Source organism: Schistocerca americana, unplaced genomic scaffold (genome assembly GCF_021461395.2).
Source record: "Schistocerca americana isolate TAMUIC-IGC-003095 unplaced genomic scaffold, iqSchAmer2.1 HiC_scaffold_342, whole genome shotgun sequence".
In the NCBI taxonomy this organism is placed as follows: Eukaryota; Metazoa; Arthropoda; class Insecta; order Orthoptera; family Acrididae; genus Schistocerca; species Schistocerca americana.
The window spans coordinates 152,137-157,815 of record NW_025726063.1 but is presented as its reverse complement, the minus strand read 5'-3'; positions in this window follow the sequence as shown (position 1 = coordinate 157,815).

Genomic DNA, 5,679 nt, shown 5'->3' with positions numbered 1-5,679 from the left:
GCGGCAGCCCGGCCAGCGCGGCCGGCGCCACAGCCACACAAGCCGAGGCGTGCGGCGATGACGGCCGTGCAAACGCGCCTCCGCCGCCCCATCGCCTTCCGTCGCCCTCCCGCCGTTTCCCGATCGGCCCGCAGCCGTCGGGCCACATCGCGCGCCGTCCTCCTCCTCTCGCCCGCCAACATTCACAGCCGTTTCTCAACAATTGCCCGCCGCAAACGGACGCCGCCTGCGCAACAGGCGCCGCCGCCCCTCGCCGCTTCCGACCCAACCCCTCGACCGAGGCAAACCGCAATCCGAATCTACAGACCAACCCAATCTGCCGTCAAGCACACACGACAGCCGACCTTACACGTTACGCGTTACACATTACGTTTACACGTCTACGTTAGGTTAGGTTAGGTGGACGTGGGTTAGGTTAAGGGGACTTGGGTTAGGTTAAGCGTCAAACTTAGGTTAAGCATTCAAACACGTCAGGCGTCAGAGGTTAGGTTAGGTTAGGTTAGGTTAGGTTAGGTTAGGTTAGGTTAGGTTAGGTTACACGTTAGGTTAAGGGGTCAGTGCTAGGTTAAGAAGCGTCAAACGTAGGTTACAAAAGCGTTCAAACGTGAGGCGTGAGCCGGACAGCTTACCTTACGTAGACGTTAGGGGCTCACAGGCTGAGCTCACCTCGCCACACCACACGTTAGGTTCGGTTCGGTTCGCTCGGCTCAGCGTAAAGCGCCGAGGTCAGGGTTACGTTCGTTCACCTTCGGGCGCCACACTTTCGGTTGAAAGGTCGCGACGGGACGACGTCGGCAGGCACGCCGCAAACGAACAAAAACGTACAGACGACGTCGGAAACCGCCGACAGACGGGGGAGCAGCACGACCACGACCACGACCAGACACCGAGCGCGAACGAGACACACGCGAACCACCCCCACCGGCCAAAGGGCACCACACAACAACCCAGAGCACCACGTGTCGACACCAGAGCAACCCGCCGCTCACGCGACATGGCTGGCACCGAAGGGCAACCGCCCGCAACTGCGCTTTCCGCGCCGGCCCGGATGCACGTCGTGCTACAACAACACCACTACCGTACACAGCCGCTGTTCACAACATCACTATCAATGGCGCGCCCGCGGCTCGCCGCCGTCGCAGTCGCAGCCCCAACGCCAGCACTTTTGCACCACCATTCACACGCACCGCAACACAGCTCGCCGACACAGCCGAACAAAACAAACACCACACAACAACAGCAACAACGCCGCCGCCTCTACTTGTGCCGGCGACCCACCCCGCCGATGGCGCACCTCTCGCCAGCCGGCAATCGACACACACGCACCCACCCACCGGGGCCCAGTGCAAAAAAAAAAAAAAAAAAAACACACAAAAACAAAAAAACCAAACAACACAAACGACACGGGAAGCGCACACCGCCACTTCGCGCGCACGCCACCAACCAGTCGTCGTCTCAAAATAACAAACACAAACAAAATAAACTAACAACTAGGGCAACACAAAACAAAAACGCCTCGCACGAACCGCCCACAAAAAGGACAAGCACACGCACAGCCTCTGCTGACGACCACGACGCAGCGGCACGCTGCTCCTGTCCCGCGCCCCGCGCCCCACTCGATTCACAACTCACGCGACACCGTCAACGACGGGCTCGCTTCCCGCAACCTACCACCTTTCCGCCACGACGCACAGCCCCAGCCCCACCCGACGACGCCCGTGGCAACGACTGCACTTTCACCACCGCCTCCCCCTTCCCCCCCAAAACACACACACACACACACACACACAGCCAGCCAAAAACGCACTCGCGACCCACACATGCACGTGCATCGGCACACGCCAACCAGTCAACGTCGACAACCACACGCAAGGCTCGAAACGAAACCGGCGTCCTTCCACGTTGCCATCAAGCTACGCGACACAAGACACAAGGAACCAACACAACAGCCGGCCCCACTAATTCCCACTCTCACGCCGCAAAAAGCACACCGAAACCGCCAAACGCACGCACATTCCCCTTCGCACTGACACCACCGACCGGCTCGCTACCACACACCTCTCGGCAGCCGTTTCACGCCAATTCGCCACACCGCCCACACAGTCGACAAGCGCCCGCCCTGTACGGCACACGCAACGACGCAGCGCAGCAAAGGGCGCCCGCAACACATACCTCTCCGCCGCCCGACGCGCCAACCGCCACACCACACCGCCAGCCACTCGCAAATTGTGCACTGCCACCAGCCACACGTCCAACACGCCGCGCCGCCTCCGGCCACCCGCCAGGGGGCGCTCACGTCCGCGACAACAGCGCGGCCCGCCGGGCCGGGCCGAACCGAACCGAGCCGCCGCTGCTCTGCACTCGGCACGGCCACACCCTGCTGCAGACCGGGCTCGTCCCTCTGTACGCGTCTGCCTGCGCATCAACACAACACGACCTTTTTTTTTTTTTTCCTCTCTACCGCCATCCCTTCTTCTCGCGTTTTACTCGTTGTTGCAGCAGCGGCGCACACCTACACATCCACAGCCCCAGCCGAGCCGGCCTCACCTCAGGGCCCGCCGCCAGCGTCTCCTCCTCGGGCACAGGTGCGGTGCTGTGGCCGCCCATCCAACCGCATTGCTGGCCGTCCAGCCACCAGGCGTTCCCACTGCCGCGAGCCACGCCGCGCACCGACCCTGCTGCAGAAAACGAAGCATAGCCAGAGACCGACCGATACACAAAGCAAGCCGTCGCCTCGCCTCTTGTCCTTCCTGCCTTCCTTCCGCCCCCGCCCTTCTCACACCACCGCCTCTCCACTTTCGCCCCCCCCCCCCTCCTTTTTTTTCTTCTTTCTTTCTTTCTTTGGCCCTCTCTCCTTCCCGCCATGGCGGTTACGGCACCGCCTGCAGCGGCAGATTTTTTGCGCCCACACGCCTACTCCTACCACCATTAACCTTGCCCTGCCCTGCCCATCAACGTCGCAGTCGAACCGACGCTTGCCAACACACTGCCCACGTTCCTTTCTCTTTTCGGCCTACGCCCATTACGCGCCGCCGCCACAGCACCTTCCCTTCCCACAACACACCGACGTCATCACACGCACCCAAAACAGGGGCCACGACCGTGTTCCTCGCCCACTCCCATCCCGCACGGTACGCACATTCCCAACTACTACCGCGCACCCTCCCTTTCCACTCTGTGTGTCTCTGTGTCTGTGTCCTGTCCGCGCGTGACGCCTCTCAACATCCGCCGTCCCCCGTCCCGTTTTCGCCCCCATGCCGTCGTCGCGCCGCCTCCTCCCCGTCCACCGCCGCCCCTGTCCGCCCCGCACCACACCATACACCGCTGCTTGTCCCGGCCGTTGCCACCAAAGGCGCCGACCGCAAACGCGCCACGCCGCAGCCCCCGTGCGTCTCGCGCTCGCTTGCATCTCCGTGCCGACGCTGCCTCTCTTCCCACTCGCACTCGACCTCGACAACACAGTCTTTGGCTCCGCCACTGCGTGTTCCGGTGGTACGCACGCTGCAACACGTATGTATTCATTACCAGAGCGATGGCGAGGCATGACAGCATCTCTGTCTGACCAGAGAGTTCTTTATCGCTGCTAGTCGGCGCTTGGACCGCGCCAGACGACAGTAGTGGCACGCACCGGGTCGCCAGGAACAGTTGTTATATATATTGTAGCGCGAGTCGGGAGAGGTAGTAGTCGGTCGACAGTAGTAGCGGGTGGACGGTTGTACTGAGCGGGCGTCGGCGGCGTGCTCTGCTCGTCTCGCGACTCTGGTCACGGTTCGGGACGATGTATAGTATATTGTGTTATAATCAAGAGGTGGTGTGACGCTGCATTGCGCAAATCTGATAACGTATGTTCATTGTACTTATTTTGTTCAACAACACAAGCCCCACTATTACTTTTTTTCTAAAGTAACTTTTGTCTCTTAACGAAAAACATTCACTTTTTAAAGACTACTTCCTATGGCATTTCCCTCCAAGGAGTGCAATTAATTACCAGCCAGCACTCATTCATTGCACACAGCTGTGTAAGGGGTATCTACAATCGAGGAGCGGATATAAATGCAATTTTTTGTTTCTTTTTGTTTTTTGTTTTGTGTGTGTGTTGTAACCTCCCAGCAATATTTAAAATAATGGACAATGTTATTTACGGATGCTAATGGACATTGCGCTAATTGTAACCTCGCCCACAATGAGAGGTATTGAAAATGGCAACAACAATGTGCAATTCGCAATCTGACTCAAATATAAAGTCTTCACACAACATTTAAAAAAGTCCGTTCAGTGACAAGAAACTTCAATTAAACCGAAATATCGGTCTTTGGCCCTGTGCAAAACAATCGGAATTAAAGTCTTACCTCCGAATAAATGGATGTCACATTTCTGCTCTGGTTGTTGCGCAGCGCTTGGAGGAACTGCATTGCAAATAATAATATTCTCTTTTTTTGTGATTTTAGTGACATTTTTCTTCAAAGAAGTGGAACGAACTCTTTAGTTCAATAAAAGATTAAATGTTTGAAAAATGCTTTTGAAATAAAAATTATTATTGGGGAACTTGTTGGAGCATAATTACAATAAATACAATTTCTCATTATCTAATGATTATATTAATTAACAGTATACCTTATTCACCATCTTGACCAGTGTTGCCGACCGCCTACATCACACAACCGCACTCGGCTGCTACTACTGACCGACCGCTCTGCATGACGACTATTAGCGTACTGCACGCGACGACTACTGACAGAGTACAGCCCTCAACTACACAGACTGACTGACTGACTGAGAACCGCTCGCAACACTCGCGCAGTCCAGCGCAAACTCTCTGGTCACAGATGCTACAATGTCTCGCCATCGCTACTATGTTACATACGTGTTTCAGTGTCTTTTTCATTGGGGTAACGATCTTTGGCTCTTTTTATTCTGAATACAGGGCCAAAGGTCAACGGCTGCTGCCCTTATACAATTTATCAGGTTTCATTATGTCTGTTGCAATGTTACATACGGTTCACTCTTTCATTAATATTATCGTTGGGTTTGTTTTGTAGGGACGTTAACATTCTGGCACATTTTTATTATCATCGGACTCTCTGCTATTTGTGCAGGGAGGTTATACCTGGGTCCATTTCCATTTCCATTTACATTTTAATATTGATAGACTTTTTGTTTTCTTTTTTGTTTCTTGTTGTTTTTCCTTCTTTTTTTTTGTTGTTTTTTTTCTTTTGTTTTGTTTTTCCCGCTCTCACCACCACCGCCGCATCACGCCTTCCGTTTTCTTGGTTTCTTTTCTGTGCTTCAACATCACCGCGCCCCATTTCCACACCACAGCCATCAGCCTCCAAGACGGGCGGGCGCAGTGTGCCATTTCCGGCGCACAAGCACACCCGTACGGTACTCTCCTCGCCCCCACGCCACCAACAACACAGCGACCACGCGGCTTTCAGGCACGGCACGGCACGGCACGGCACCGGCGAAATGCGCCGCCCCCGCCCCCGCCCCTCCGCGCATCCGTCCGTCTCGCCACGTTCACTGACAGCCGCGTCTGCGGCTACACCACGACAACCACAACACAACACCGCTCCCCTCCCTGGCAACTCACATTGTTTTTCTCCTCCTCTTTTGCACAAACCACAACGCCGAGCACAGGCGCAAGCCACCCACACCGCGCCCCTCCCCGTCCCGTCTTTG